This window comes from Triturus cristatus, chromosome 3_1 (assembly GCF_964204655.1).
Source record: "Triturus cristatus chromosome 3_1, aTriCri1.1, whole genome shotgun sequence".
NCBI classification, from domain to species: Eukaryota; Metazoa; Chordata; class Amphibia; order Caudata; family Salamandridae; genus Triturus; species Triturus cristatus.
In genome coordinates this window covers 1134388904-1134406207 of record NC_140583.1, presented here as the reverse complement: position 1 = coordinate 1134406207, position 17304 = coordinate 1134388904, and positions in this window count along the sequence as shown.

Sequence of the window (17304 nt, the reverse complement as noted above, 5' to 3'; positions counted from 1 at the left end):
TCAAAATGAGACAATCAGTCCACAGGGATGTCTATTCATATTGGACCCTGAATGCAAAAAAATGACACAGTCAGTGTATAAATTGCACATATGAACACTGTGAGTGTGGTGCTAAAGAATACAGAATTTAGATAAAAATCTCAATGTTAATTCTTATGTTGTGATGGTTTGTCTATCTTCTTCTCTAACAAAGCCTCTCGATGATTGTTGAGAGCGCGTTTACATGCGTTCTTGACAAGCCTCTTGGGATAGAGCCTCGCTGAATTGTCAAAATTGGCCATGGCCAATTTTTACGTTTGAGACGTAATTGTTCAACAACTGATCTCTACAAACATCATGCGAATGTCTTAACTGATCAACTCTCAGCGAGGCTCTATCCCAAGAGGCTTGTCAAGAACGCATGTAAAGGCGCTCTCAACAATCATCGAGAGGCTTTGTTAGAGAAGAAGATAGACAAACCATCATCAGGTCGTTTAACCTTTGTGAATACCTTCAGTACTCTAACAAATGGCATCCAGAAATGCATTCGGAAGAACTGGCGTTTTTTGAATACCTCTAAGACAAACATTCCACTGCCACTTTTTGCCTTTAAACGAGGACCTAACCTGAGGGACAGACTAGTACATACACGAACTAGGGAACTAGAACCAAGAAGAGTAGGCACTCTTTGGGACCTCCCACCAGTCCAGGGACATTTCCCGTACGGCAACTGCTCAATATGCCCACAAACTAAACATACTAAAACTCTAGATCTGGGTATGACCAGACCTTGGATCCAGAAGACTTATTCCAACTGCAATAGTGATAATCTCATCTATTTATTACAATGTCCATGCCATCTGAACTATGTTGGCATGACGACGCGCAAGGTCAAAATAAGGATGCTTGAACATAAAGGCACCTTCAGATGCAGAAAGGAAAATACGAGACTCACCAGACACTATGTGGAGCTTAATCATCAGGCAGATGATTTCTCCTGGACTGTTTTGGAGAAGCCATTTATACCGTCCTATAAGAGTGACAAGGCCAGATTCTTATTTACCAAAGAGCAACGTTGGGTTTTCAGACTCCAAAGTGATACAAAAGGCCTGAATGATTCTATTCCATGGACTCTTTTGTAATAGGTCTGATTTTGACCCATGATTTGATGAAGAGATTACAACGAGTCAGGTATTTCCCCTATGGGGTGTACCATATATTCTGCACAACATAAGAATTAACATTGAGATTTTTATCTAAATTCTGTATTCTTTAGCACCACACTCACAGTGTTCATATGTGCAATTTATACACTGACTGTGTCATTTTTTTGCATTCAGGGTCCAATTTGAATAGACATCCCTGTGGACTGATTGTCTCATTTTGACCCTTCAACATACAGACTAGGATACCTTTTTAGATGCGATCATCCATGTCGCCAGCCTTCTTGAATCTATTCGCACCGTATATATCAACATATGGTCTATGAACTACTACTTCCAGGTATAGTGACGTAATTTTGTAGTCATTTAGCGTCATCACCCTGAGCCATTTGTAACACGCAGCGTGCCGCGTCATGTGACTCACCTACGTTTAAAACTCTCGTCACACTCAGTCTCGTTACCTCCCACAAACACAGGAAGGACCGAGGCACCGACGGAGAGGTGAGACTGACTGCCTGCAGGCGCTTCAATTCTGCTTTCACCCTTGTTCCTAACACAGCTTTCAAGATATTTGTCCAGGAACATTCAGTCAGAAATAAAGGGCGATGTCTGCGATAGATTTGTAATAGCGTTTGCCCCCTGGTTTATTCACGTCTCCATTGCGGGATGTACGTGCCTCGACGCAATTGGTATTGCGATTGAGTAAGAGTACACTGTTGTCCTCCTTTAATAACTATAGACAGGTCGAAACCCTACTGAGTCGGCCTGAGATTCTGGGTCCTATGCGTCATATGAAGGAATGACCGGCTATTTGTTTACCGGTAATAGACGCTTGATACGCTCGAAATACAACACTCGACTGAGACACTGAGTGATTCGTGTACATATAGCCACACGATTTCGACGTGGTAACCCCGAATAACTGATTGAGATACTATATAGGGGATTCAAGAACATGCTGTTAGTTTGTTGCTGTCAAAGCCAATTAGTCTTCTTCATCTGAACAGCTAAATAAGATGCCGATATTTGCGGTATATACATAATCCTTTTGGTGATTCATTCTGATTGGACATCTGATTGGAATTCTGTCCCAAAACCGCTCTTTTTAACATTTTTTAACATTTTTTAACATGATGAGATATTGGTTTAATCTATGTCTGTTAAATAATACGCCTTATATGATTAATACTTACAGGGTGGGGTCTCAATTACCTGAGTTGGATACCGGGTGAGGTGAGGTCTGACACTCACATAAGTAAGGTGAGTTGATGCTCTCCACATACAAGATACACTTAATGGTACTGTCATGGTGTTTATTTAGAGAGTTTTGTATATAACGAGGAACATTAAAACAGAACACAACCTATCGTTTGTATTTTTTCCAACAGGAGTGAAATACACCCTACTTGTCGTGAGGTCGATTGGTACCAGGTTGTATTATTGGACAACTTGTCACTTTTTCTTTTCTTTTTATCACTTGCAGTAGCTATTATGTATTGGTCCTGAAGAAAGCCGGGAACACAATCCCTTCTGGCTGAAACTAGTTGACCCCTATATGACGCAACCTATTAGTTGAAAGTTGCCGCTATATGCTTTTTAAATTGGATTGGTACAGAGATAAATATTAAACATAGTTTCTCTTTTCCAACTCCCTTTTTAACCTTCACCTGCACTGCATTTTCTATACATAGTTTCCATCATTTGAAATACATATGGCCGCTCTTGGTCGATTTCTCTCTCCAACTTGTACTCTACTCTAATCTTGGCTACTACATCTGCCTCTTGGATTGGAGGAGTAGTAACAAGACATAAGGATGACCAAGTGATGACACTGGCCTCTCTTGGCAGTTGATGGAAATCCTAATCTAGAATTTAATGTTTTATCTTCTATACATATACCTTGATCTGTAGATCTCAGAAACACTCCATTGGTTGTTTTTTCTTCTGTTCTGGTTTCCTTATGTTTGTTCCCTTTCTTTGCACGACCACCAGTTCACCATTGGTTTTTCATATGTAATGATATAGGGGATTTGAACTGTTGTTTTGGTCGTTAAACTTTTCCCTTAGACCCTTTTCCCTTTGGAAGTTATTGTTGATGGCAAAAAACCATCTCAAATTAAATGCCCAAAAAACCGAGTTCCTGCTTATAGCTCCACCCGCCCAAGTCCCTGTAATGCAAGAGTGGATAAAACACCTTACGGCACTCAATGTTCAACCAATCATCGTAGACTCAGCCAAATCACTGGGAATAACTCTTGACAGTAACCTCAATATGCAAACACTTATCAGCAATGCTATAAAGGGAGCTAACTACCAGATCAACACACTGAGGAAGTTGAAACCTTTCCTACCAAGCAAGGACTTCAAGCAAGCAGTACAAGCACTAGTTATCCCCAAAGTGGATTACGGAAGCGTCTCTCTCTGCGGCCTACCCAAAGCAACCACGGCACCACTAAGAGCCTCAATCAATGCCGCAGCGAGACTCATCACCGGTTCTAAAAGAAATGCACACATCTCACCAGACCTCAAATCACTGAATTGGCTTCCCCTGGAAGCCAGAATTCATTTGAAGATAGCGTGTATGGCGAACAAAGCCATGCACCACAATGCACCTAGATATCTAACACAGAAGATGACTATCTCTGGTGGGTTCAGATCTTCCAGAAGTGCGGAAAAATTATTACTAAAACCACAGCGATTCAACAAGAAAAAAACATACAAACGTACCTTCTCAGGAATGGCACCAAGAATCTGGAATGCTTTACCATCCGAAACCAGACTTAACCCCTCTATTGTCTCATTCAAAAAGGAAGTAAAATCAATTCTCATGGCCAAATTCACCTGAATAAGGCCCAAAGTTTTGTGACGAACTACTATAGTGCTGCCATTACCTTGACTAGGACAAGGGACCTGCTAAGCAAGCTGGACATTCCATCTTCCTGTTGCTTGTCGCAAGAGGATAGCGTCCTGTTGTACCTGATCACTTTGCTTTTGTAACATGTTTGTGTATAGATGCTTCAATTTGCCTCTGGTTTATGTATAAAAACTGTATTTACTGTTAAGCGCTCTGATACCCGCAAGGGTCTTGTCCGCGCTCTATAAAACTTTCAAAATAAAATAAATATGGCAAAAGCAAACTGGCTGCCTTCACAAAATGGCCACCAGCCACATGGCCAGGCCACAACTACAAGCAATAAGCCTACAAATGGAAGACTCGCAGGCCTGTGGCAAAAAGCACACTAACTGAGCAAACACAAGAAGATGATTGACGGAGTGCTGAAACTTTTCAGACACTCACCACCAGTCACAGACCTGGGTTGAATCCATCATCATTCTTTAGCTCACTTCACCACCCCAGTTCGGATACAGCAATATGCAAACCAGTTTTGACCCTGTGCCTCATGGAAACAGTCCAGCCCGAACTGACGAGCCATGTCTTCCTTGGACCAGAAACAAGCATCCTGGGACCGGTTTCTGGGTAACACCCTTCATGTGCCAGGCTAGCTTGAATCCAGTGGCAAAGTGAGCAAGGGAGACACGTCTGAGCATAACTAGCCAACTTAGTGTGAACAAAGCAAACACAAGATGATGATGGACGGAGTGCTAAAACCTTTTAGACACTCACCCCCAGTTACAGATCTGGGTTGAATCACTTGACCCAGCCACACTAGTTGGGTGCCGTTTTTATCGAGAGATGTCTGGAAAAACAGAATAATAGAACATTTGCTATTACCTATTGTATTTCTCGGCATTTTTGGCTTCCTAATGTAAGTCTTTGTGGAGGAAATAGCACATTTTGCAAAATGCCCTCTGAACCACGTGATAGTATGGGTAACCCAAATTCAGAAGCGCACAAATAATTACAGTTCCTAAGGGGAACAACCTTTACAACGCAACTGTTACAACGCACTACACTTACAACGCATTTTTTACAATGAATAATCCATTACAACGCACTACACTTACAACGCATGACACTACAACGCATTTTAAAAAAATACCTTTACAACGCATACCATTACAACCCCTACCATTACAACGCATAATATTACACTACACTATTCAACACTTACCCTACTGTTGCACCCCCTGGAGTTAGAATAGTAATTTTTACCCCTATACTATCCAACACTTACCCTACTGTTGCACCCCCTAGAGTTAGAATAGTAATTTTTACCCCTATACTATCCAACACTTACCCTACTGTTGCACCCCCTGGAGTTAGAATAGTAATTTTTACCCCTATACTATCCAACACTTACCCTACTGTTGCACCCCCTGGAGTTAGAATAGTAATTTTTACCCCTATACTATCCAACACTTACCCTACTGTTGCACCCCCTGGAGTTAGAATAGTAATTTTTACCCCTATACTATCCAACACTTACCCTACTGTTGCACCCCCTGGAGTTAGAATAGTAAATTTTACCCCTATACTATCCAACACTTATCCTACTGTTGCACCCCCTGGAGTTAGAATAGTATTTTTTACCCCTATACTATCCAACACTTACCCTACCGTTGCACCCCCTGGAGTTAGAATAGCAATTTTTACCCCTATACTATCCAACACTTACCCTACTGTTGCACCCCCTGGAGTTAGAATAGCAATTTTTACCCCTATACTATCCAACACTTACCCTACTGTTGCACCCCCTGGAGTTAGAATAGCAATTTTTACCCCTATACTATCCAACACTTACCCTACTGTTGCACCCCCTGGAGTTAGAATAGCAATTTTTACCCCTATACTATCCAACACTTACCCTACTGTTGCACCCCCTGGAGTTAGATTAGTAATTTTTACCCCTATACTATCCAACACTTACCCTACTGTTGCACCCCCTGGAGTTAGAATAGTAATTTTTACCCCTATACTATCCAACACTTACCCTACTGTTGCACCCCCTGGAGTTAGAATAGTAATTTTTACCCCTATACTATCCAACACTTACCCTACTGTTGCACCCCCTGGAGTTAGAAAAGTAATTTTTACCCCTATACTATCTAATACTTACCTTAAATGCAATTAAATATTATGCGTTGTAATGGTATGTGTTGTAATGGTAGTTTTTAAAAATGCGTTGTAGTGTCATGCGTTGTAAGTGTAGTGCGTTGTAATGGATTATGCGTTGTAAAAAATGCGATGTAAGTGCATGCTTTGTAAAAGTGTGCGTTGTAACGTCATACATCCGTTCCTAAACCCAATATCTTGTGCATTCGGAAATGTGACTCCTATTTTTAAGAAATGTATTGCTGCGGTATTCATGGTTTTCACACCTGTTTCTAACACAAATAGCAAATAGGTTGAAACAACAAAAAACTGCAAAATATTTGTTATTGTTTTTATTGGTGCTCTTATCACAGAAATCCTTTTATTGATGCAGTTTTTTGGGGGAAAATATATACTTTCTTCTACTGCACTTTTTTCAAATTTTTCCCCCAAAATCCAAAATGTAGCTGTATTTGGCTATATTCTCTGTGCTCTCCATGATATTCCAAAAACATTGGGTACCTTTAGAATCCCTAGAATGTGAAAAAAGGATGCAAATTTGGCTTAGATACTTTGGGTTATCTTTTCAAGACAATGGTGCAGCGCAGTGGGAAAGCAATTTTGCTGCACTCAGCTGCATCATTGTCTGAATGTACGAATGCGCAGTATTTACACGAATACAACTTATTCCTATACTCACCCCTACCCGGTGCAAAAACAGCAGCCGTGCACCTATGCAGGCACCCTTTGACCATGATGCAAGAGTGCCTGCATTGCAGGGATGTTGTTGTTGTGCAGGAAGGGACACCTTCCTGCACAAAAACGATCAGTAATGGCGTTTTGCTCCTTCTATGTGAGCTGCATAATGCAGCTCACATAGATAGAGCAAACAATTAGGAGAAATAAAAGTATTGCTCCTCGCTGCACCGCCCTTACGCCTCCCATAGGAAGGTGTAAGTTTTTGGCGCTGCCTCAGATGTACAAATCCTTGTAATTCTGGAGCAGTGTCAAAAAGCCATGAGCGTTGCTGGGAATGCCCACAGCAACACACATTGCAGCCCCCTTTAACGCATAAAAGTGTGTCAAAGGGAACAATATTTACAAGGCTGCATTAAGCCATGCAGAGTGGCTTAGTGCTGTCTTGCAAATATGGAACAAGACACAGCGCCACCGGAGCGTTGCAAAACATAATGTCCAGTGGTGCAGGGGCCTTGTAAATAAGGACTTTAATGTGGAAAAAAGGTATGTAAGAGTAAGCGTGAATGACACTAAACATTGAGAAAATGGCTTAGCGCTGGGGGTAGATAAGCCTCAGCAGTGAAGAGGCTTAGAGAGATTGGTACACACAATTGGGAAACTCACTATTAAACTACACATGGAATTGCACTCATACGCACACAACTACAACTAAAAATATTTGGAAATTGAATGTATCACTGCAAACAACATTTCAGTCATTTTAGAAACAATAAAAATTGGTCCTCACGTTGTGAGATTCAAAGAAAATAGTGCTTACTTTAAAAAAGGATCACTTATTTAGTGACTGTAAATTAGTTTACTGTTTTCTTTATGTATTTGTTGATTTTAGGAACAAGATAACATTACAGCTTAGATACTTATGCTGCCCCCTCTATCCCAACCCCCTGAAAAAGGAGAGAGATGTGAGTCACACCATGTACAAATTAATATAAGCCCATACATAACATTTAGATTACTCAGGCAGAACAATTGGTATTATCTCATCAAATTGCAGTAAATCAGCATCACAGAAACATCTAGAGCGTGTTAATCATCGGTCCCTTCTACATCTTGTCTCGGTTCCAGGTTTCCCTTTTCCTTTTGTAACCGGAGTTCTACTGAGTCCCATTCCACTATTCCTCCCTGTTCCACTCCATGGTAAACCAAACCTGTGGTGTACCACACATTCAGCCCCTACCTACGTCATAAATTTCTGTAACCATTGCTTTTGTGCAGAAAGTCATTTGGCTATCCATCCCAAGGCTACACTCTTCTTTGCCACGGTGAGACCTAGTTCCAATACCTTCTCTGCATATTTCAATAAATCAGGGGCTTGCTCGCCCCGGATGCTTATTCAAACAGCCAGGCCTTGAGGGCTATTCTGAGCTTCGGAAGTGAGTTGATGGTCCAGAGGTGCGTGGGGTGGCTGTTCCAGGTCTTTGCTGTGATGTGGGAGAGGGAGTGCCCTCCACTTCTGCTTCAGTGGATGCGGGGAGTATGGGCTAGTGAAAGGCAGGCAGAGTGTAGTTTTCTCGATGGTTGGTGGAAGTTCAGGTGATGGTTAATGTAGGTGGGTCCTTGGTTGTTTAGAGCCTTGTATACATGGGTCAGTAGCTGGAATTGGCATCTCTTCTGTATGGGGAGCCAGTGGCGTTTCCTGAGGTGGGGTGTGATATGGGTTTGTCGGGAACAGCCACGGCTGAGTCTGGATGCAGCATTCCGTATAGTCTGAAGTCTCTGTAGAATGTTTGTGGTGATTTCTATGTAATGGGCATTGCCATAGTCCAGTCAGCTATTGATGAGGGCTTGTGTCATGGTGCATCTCGAGTGTAGGGGTAATGATTTGAAGACCTTACGTAGCATGCACTTAGTACAGAAGCAGGCAGAGGAGATAGCATTGATCTGTGATTTTATGTGGAGCTTGCTGTCAATAATGATTCCGAGGTTTCTGGTGTGGTTGGAGCGAGTGGGTGAGGGTTCTAGGTCTGATGGCCAACAGGAGTCATTCAATATGTTGCTTCTGTTGCCAAAGCTCAGTACTTCTGTATTTTCTGTGTTCAGCTGCAGGCACTTGTTCTTCATCTAGTCGGCAAAGTCTGTCATGCATCTATGGAAGTTGGTTCTGGTGGTGGGATCGTTGGTGGGTGAGAGGATGAGTCGGGGGGCATCTGCGTAGGAAATTGTGCTGAGATGTTGGCCAATGGGGTCATATATGTGTTGCAGAGAATGGGGCAGAGGGATGAGCCAAGGGTGACACCACTGGTGAACTCATTTGTTTCAGAGGTGCAAGGAGGATCCTTGGGCTTCTTCTGATGAGGAAGGCTGTGATCCATCTGAGCGCGACCTCTTGGATGCCGATGTAGTGGATTCTTTCAGTCAGTGTGTGGTGGGATATGGTGTTGAAGTCTGGCAAGAGGATGAGGAAGATCAAAGCTGCTGTTTCTCCACAATCGATGCAGATTTGGATGTCGGCTGTGGCTGCGATCAGAGTGGTTTTGGTGCTGTGATTGCTGTGGAAGCTGGATTGAGAGGCTTTGAGTAGCTGGTTCTGCTCTTGGTGTGTTATGAGTTGATTCCAGTACCTTTGTTGGTAATGGGAGCAGGGGGATTGGCTGGTAGTTTTTGAGTTTGCTGGGGTCGGTGGAGGATTTTTTGAGTAGTGATCTGACTTTGGCGTGTTTCCAGGCAGCAGGAAATGTTGTAGTGATGATAGAGATGTTGAGTAGAATGGCGGGTTCCTAACTGACCCTTTGGTTTCCGAAGTTCAAGATGGGGTATGGGTCTGTCCAAGCTACCCAATAGACGGATTTCATGGTGGAGGTGATGTCCTGGGTGGAAAGGATGTTACAGTTGGTCAGTGTGTGGTTCATGCCAGTTACAGTGGTGGTGTATCTGGGAAGGAAGTACGTAGGTGGGGGTTGAGGTTCAAAGTTTCTATATATGGTTGTGATCTTGTTGAAGGAGTGGGAAAGGTTGTCACACAGCTCCTTTGAGAGTGTGAAGTTGTTTTCTCTGGCAGCCAGGTTGGAGAATTCTTTAAGAATGTTGAAAGGTTCCTTGGTGTTGTTAGTGCTGGTTTTCGATTCATGCAGCAATGCCTTTTTTTTGTTGCCCGCAGCAGGTGGGGGTTCAGGTTGAGGTAGGTCTTGAAGGCTGCCCTGTTAGAGGAGTCTTTCCTGGTGTGCCATCTCCTCTCATTCACTGTTCTGAGTTCTTGGGTGTACCAGATGGCCTTTTTAGGAGATTTTTTCTGGATGTGGCACTTGGTGGGGATGATGCTGTCTGTGCAATTGGTGATCCAGGCGTTGACGTTTTCCACTCCCTGTTCAAGGTTGGTGGTGGTGGCAGGGTTGGAGGTGTTGAAGGCGTTCGCAAAGTTGCTCTCTTGGGGGTGGTGATACAGGGCTGGAAATGCTGAAGTGAAGGATGGATTGAACGGGCCATGTAAGTTCTGTGATATGGCTGTATTTGAGGCAGTTGCTGGAGGTGAAAATTGAATCCAGTTTGTGTCCCACAGTGTGCGTAGGGTCATGGACGATCTTGGTCAATCCGAGGCTCCTCATACTGTCGAGGAGGTGTGCAGCGTTTTTGTCATTAGGTTCATAAATGTTAAAATGTATGTCACTGAGGAAGATGTAGTCTTTGTAGTCTGAGGCTAGGGTACAATGAAGTCTGAGATGGTGTTGCAGAAGCTGGAGTGCAGGCCTCGGGGTCAGTATCTGAGGGTGCCTCAGATGGTTGTCTTGTCATCCGTGTAGAGCGTGAAGTTGAGATGTTCCATGGGGGTAGTAGTGTTGTCGGTGGTGAAGGTACACTGTCTTTTTGTGTATGATGACTGTTCCTCTTCACGGCTTGCTGGTGAATGATTTTATTCCCATCGTGGATTGCTGTGGCAGTGTCTGGGGTGGATGTGGGGTTGAGCCATTTAGTGTGTTTATTACAGGTAACTAGTCCCAGCAAGAATATCTGTATCGTTGGCTGTAGTTGTGTTTTGGTTTTGGTTAGTAACCCTAAGGTCTGAATTACTTCACCCCAAAAGCCACTCTTACTCAGGCATGTCCACCACATGTGAATATAAGTTCCCTCTGCTGTTTGGCATTTGGGGCACTTCTCCAGTTTGGAGGGATCTAGTCTGTGCAACCATTGTGGTGTGATGTAATCCCTATGTACGTGTACGTGTGCGTGCAAGTCTCCTGCAGTTACCTAAAATTGATGTTCCATCTTCTTCCCTTAACTCCATGCCCATATTGCCTTTCCATTGTGCCATTAGTGTATTTATATGGGCAGCCATGTGTGGAATCAGCAATGAGTAAATCTGAGTGACGAGTTTGCCCTCTCATCCATGTCTGGAAGGGCCAGATTTGACACGTTTCTGGTTCTCGTGGAAACCCTGACCAGACCTTGCAAAGAGCCACCACCAAACCAGCATATGACAGGAAACCTCCACCGGTTATTCCCCATTTATTGCAAAAAGCCACATAGCCCACCATTCAGTCATCCTCAAACAGGTCTCCCATGTTCCGTGGAGTATCTTCTTTCCCTTTATATCTTAAGAAGAGTGGCATTGTTGGGCCAATCCCAGATTGCCAGGGAATCAACTTCTGCACATACATTTACTTGTCCTCTTCTCTTTTAGTTGGCTGTCCCCATATATCAAACAGGGTCTTAACCGGCAACAGTAAAGTTGTCCATTTAGTGCAAGGGACATGGGGTAATGCCAGTAATGCCTTTGGTCACACCAAGAGCTCTAACATCCCTGCCACTGGATCAGAGCCCTCTCCTGGAACCACAGCACTGCATGCTGAATGTGAGATGCCTAATATTAGATCTTGGAATTTGGTGGCTATAATCTTCCACTATATCACAGAAGCTTCAGTTCCTCCATACCTATCCGTGCCCTCCTGGTCCCTCGGTTGAGCAATCTGAGCAATTCATCCAATCTGAGGAAGCAGAACTCTGGCATGCACATTGTCAGGTGTTGCAATATTCATGGTACTTAAGGTAGCATGATAATTTTGCTAATTGCAGTGCGACCTATTAAAGACATCGGGAACTTCAGCTACTTGTGCACACTTTGTTCAGAGAGAGGGATCCCCTGCTAAGTCCCTCTCTCTATCAAAAAACTGTCTGACACTTTATCAACTCCTTTCACTCTTGCCTTGTTCGCCTTATAAATAAGCTTTACCCATCTCAAGTAATCTGCCCCCACTGTGTAGAACTGTAGTGTGTGGGCAATAAACACCGACATTTAACAAAGGGGACTCTTATAAACAACTGGAGATGGGCCATCATTTGTGAATTTACCTGATCTTTGTCGAAATATGGGCAAACGGAAAACCATGGAGGGCACAGTATCAAAAGCCTCGTGGGCATCTAGACTAGCAATTGCACTTGCTTCCTCTCCCTGGGTGGCCTGCTCGATGATGAGGAAAGACTTTCGGATGTTGGTAGTGGTGGTAGGTCCACCGAAAAATCCTGTGTGATCAGCGTGTACTATTCTCTCTGCTGTCTTTGCTAGGGATTGCGCCAATATTTTTCCCAATATGTTTGCATCCACATTTATCATTGACAATGTGTGACAAGATTCGCAGTCAGTGGGGTCCCTTCTAGGATTTGGCAAGACTACTATATTTGCCTCTCTCAACAAAGCTGGTAATACTCCTGTCTCAAATGCCTCCTTATACATAGCTAGCAGTGGTGCCCACAGTAAACCCACATATGTGTGGTAGAATTCAGCTGATAGCCCAATATTTCCTGGTGTTTTCCCTGTGTTCGGGTGCTTAACAGCCCACCTGATATCTGCCTCTTCTATCAGAGTATTTGGAAGAGCCCTTGCATCCTTATCCACCTCAGGTAAGTGCACTTCATCAAAATGGCATCTATGCCTGCTTCATGACTGCCATTGCGTTGCGCATATAACGCCTTGTAAAATTCTGCAAACCAGTTTAATATCATTCTGAGCCATCAAATTCTCTCCTGTGGAAGCTTTAAGGGACACAACAGCACTCCCTCCTTTTTCTCTGTTGACCAGCCATACTTGCAGGATTCCAAATGTATCCCCTTGCTTGTTTTGGCTTTCAGTATACATTCTGTAATCATGTTTGCCCATTGTTTCCCGGGCCACATCTAGGTCACCCATCAGTTTGTGTCGAGTCTCCCAGATTGCCTCATCATGTGGGTCCTGCTTATCTATATCTCCTATCTGCTGTTTCAATTTCGTAACTCTGAGCCCCAGCAACCTTCACCCCCATAAGATGTGGCCAAATATTTCCCTCGTATGGTCACCTTGAAGGCTTCCCATGTGACCCCAGATGAGTACACGGAACACACAATCAGATCAAAGAATTCCCTTACTGTGTTACTGATTCTCTTTTGGAACACTTGGTCATATTGGGCACAAGGTTGGAACCGCCAATTTGGTATCATGAGTGAGGCATGGTCTTAAGAGTTTGGTCCAAATATCAACCCATCCCAAAGTCCACAACCTGTCCTTGGTGAGTGAGCATAAAATCTACTCTGGAGAAGGTCTCATGTGGTAGGGAGAAGAAGGAATAGCTCCTCGTCTGATAATGTTGTGTCCTCCATAGTTTTATCAAGATAAAAGTGTTCATGCCTTCTAGTGACAATAATGTTCGAAGTGTCAAAAGAAGCACTACTCCCTCAAAATAATCTGGTGTATCGATATTCAGTGTATAGGTGTATAAAATTAATGTGAATTTGCCACAGATGCCCCCACCACTCAGATATATATCTGACATCAACAGCATTTATCTCACTTTCCACTTTAAGTGACACATTTGCGTCCACCCATAGTGTGCCAATGACTGCCTCCCCACTTAGTCTTTATCTTCTCACGTTCGTGAGGAAGTCAATGTGTTTCCTGCAGAATTAACAATTTTGTGCCTGATGCTTATGGATATATGACCATATCCTTTGCCGTATGAGAGGATTCTGTATCTGTTGACATTCCAGAATATTGCTTTCACTCCCATTTTGTCAGTGTGTTTGTTCCTCCTGCCCCCAAACCATTTGCACTGCTGTGTTACTGTGTTATGCGTGGCTCAAACCTCTCACTCTCAAACCTAGCAACAATATCTCCCTGTTAACAACACAAACCTCTACTATCCCGAGCCCCCACCTGTGTGACCTACCCCAACCTGGCCTTATCAAGTGACATATGTAGTGTTGATCCCTCCCACCCAAACAACTATCAAAAATTTCCCACCTACTGTGTAGTTCCCTAGTACCCCAGGCATGGGTCATCCCAGAAGCCGCACCACCAGTATTTTTATACATTTTGGAAAGTACCGTAGCAACTGTATACCTTCCTCACCACTCCTGACTTACATTGTATACTAAGTCCATTGATAAGCACCCCCATAGGGCTTTCCTAGTTGAATGTCAGAAACCCACCCATCATCATCTTGGAGCTTGAAGGAGGTCAGGGATCACCAGATCTCAGGTCAGAATCACTGGGTAGACCTCCTTGTGGTGTTGGGACACTCAAACCTGGGCCGTTGGCATTGGGTGCAGAGTGATGCAGAACCACAGAGCCGCCTAGATCCAGGTTATTGTCTTTGAGTCTTTGTTGAGCAAATCTGGTGTTCGCGGGAGACAGAGTCTGTAAGTGGAGTGCAATGCAGGTCCTTCAGGCTCTACTAGAGCTGCCATGGTTCTCGCTGTAGGCAGGGTGAAGTCGGGACAGGCCAGTAGGGCTGGGGAAAAAAAAGTGAGGGCCTCTTGTTCCTGGGTCAGCGAGACTCTTCAGTCCTTCTCGGAGACAATGTAAAGGGTCATCTCTAAATACTGAATTTAGGGGTGTTAAAAGGTGTGTGCAGGACGAGACCAATGGGCCCCTTCCTTGGGGTGGGTGCACCCCTATTATGCTACCCTCCAGTGGGAGGGGGTCATGAGCCTCTCCCTAATTGGTTGGGTCGCCTCATCTCCAAGATGGAGGGGACTGAGATGTGTGCTCCCCCTTGCCTCCCCCACCAGAGAGGTGGGGTTGGCAAAGGTTGGCACACCTCTCCTCCTAGCTTGGTTTCCCTGCTGATTCCCCCACCCAAAGTGGGGGTCAGATCTGGTGGGAGCGAGGTGGCAGACCTTTGGAGCTTTCCCTTTTGGGAACCCAGCCCATCCAGGGGGCGGGAGGCATGACACCACTGCCCAGGATGGGCTTCGTCTTTGGACCCAGAAAGTGGAGGCTCTTTAGTCAGGGGTCCAGAATCCTGTCTGGTGGTGACAAATGGTGGGCAGCCATTCGGTAACCACACCAGGGCTGGCCGTTTTTCAGGGGCATCTCTATGATGCCCTCTGTGTGCACTTTCTATTAAAGCCCACACTGGCATCAGTGTGGGTTTAATGTGCTGATAAGTTTGCTACCAATCTTTCCAGGTTTTAGTAAAGCCATTATGGAGCTATGGAGTTCGTAATCAGCAGCTCCCAGACCATATACTCTTTATTGCTTTACTACACTTACAATGTCTAAGAATGGACACTGTTGGGGTACTTACCCTCACCTGGTGGCTAGTGCACCCTGCAAGAGGGGTGACTTGCCTAGGCCTAACCCAGTGAGGTGCAGGCATGGCACATTGAGATGTGTGCCATTTTAACTCCACTTTTCACGCAGCCTGCAATGGCAGTGTGTGGGTGTTCAGGTACAGGGCCTCTAAGGGTGGCAAAATAGGCGTTGCAGTCCTTAGAGGCCTTCCCTGGTCACAGTGCCTTTGGTGTCCATGGTAACTTTTATAAGAGGCTAACCTGTGGGCAGAGATATTCCAATTATGGGTACAAAGGTACAATTTTGGGACAGAGCACAGGCCCTTGGTACCTGATTGGTAGGCACCCAGGGCACACCAAGTCAAAGGCATCATGGGTCAGGTAAATGTGGGGTGTAAAAATGCAAAAAGGGGCACTTTCCTACAACCAACCAACTTTGCATTCTGCAATTGTAGGCGTCTTTCTTGGGTCGGCAGCCAACTGATGTGGGTCTCCCACTGTCATCTCTTGTGTACAGATCCTTAATGCGCTCCCTCATTTTGTCCATGTGTTGGCGCAGTAGCGCTACTAAAATGGTTACCCCATCAATCTTTTCTGTAATGGTTTTATTACCCTACAGTATCAGGTTCTTGATGTCCATAATTGCTGGGGGTTTAGTCTCACGCATGACTGGGTCCTTGCTTGAGTTTGCATTCTGAACCATCCTAGCTAGGCCCTCCTCTATTGAGTAGCCTGCTTTGGAGGCATTGTCTGGGAGCCCTTTGGTTCGTGTGGCATTTGTGTCAATAATGCATTTGGTTCAGTCTTGGGACTAAAACACTCTATAACAGTTCTCTCATGGAGTCACCTGAACACGCAATCTTGGCTCACTGTAATCACCCTGGCTTCATTATTTCCAGGTGTTTCCACATGGGCCATCAATAGAAGGGGGTATTCATAAGTTGGCTCTTCTCTGTAAGGGGATCCACTATTTACCTGAAGGTTCAGGATCTCAGCACGTATGTATGTTACAGCACCATATTCTCGCTTATCAGTGTGTATGTGTTTTTGATACATGGCTCTCCCCAAATGGCGAGCACAGGGCCGTGTCTTTTGGAGAGTCCCAAACTGCTTCCTGCAACCGTGCATCTGGAGTGACCCCCCCGTAAGTAGTATATACATTGTCTCCTTCGCTGCACAGTCAGGTGCGCAAAAAGGCTCATTAAGTTTGTGGCTTTTCTGTGGTAAGAGGATCTTAGAGTATGGGTCTTTATTTTTTTTGCAGAGTTTTATATAGCGCAAACTTGACCCAAATCCAATCAGGTATCAGAGCGCTTTACATAGCACCAGTTACGTTATATGAGGACACACATTCATTTTTTGTTAGGCACGGGAAGATTAAGTGATTTGCCCAGAATCACAGGATGTTCAGCGTCATTACCGAGACTCGAAACCAGTTCCCCAGGTCTGAGGTCGAGCACCCTAGCCATTAAGCCAACTCCTCTCCCTAATGTGCGCAGCTTACTCGTCTTCTGTTTTTTTTAGTATGTTGTACCTAGGATATGCTTGAATGCCTAGGCATTCATGGCTTTAACATCTACCCTAAATTATTGTCCAAACTGCTCTCAGCAGGCCCTGCACTTTTATGACGTGCTTGTGAGTCAGGTAATTTTGTGTCCAGGTAACTGCTTGCAATTGTCTTGAGTGCAGCCTAATTGTGCTGTGATTTGCCCCTAAATATTGCTCTTTTCAGGCCCCAGTTCTCACAAAGCAAATTTGCAGCGCTTTCTGTTCAGAGGAAGTTGCAGACACAACCCCTCCTCCTCATGCATAAATCAACCAGGTCAGTACTCACTAGGCCTCTGCGTGCCAATTCCTCTGTATACACCAGGGCTGGCAGGCTGCTCACTTACTGCTAGCATTGTTAGGCTAATTCAAGATTCGAGTATCTCT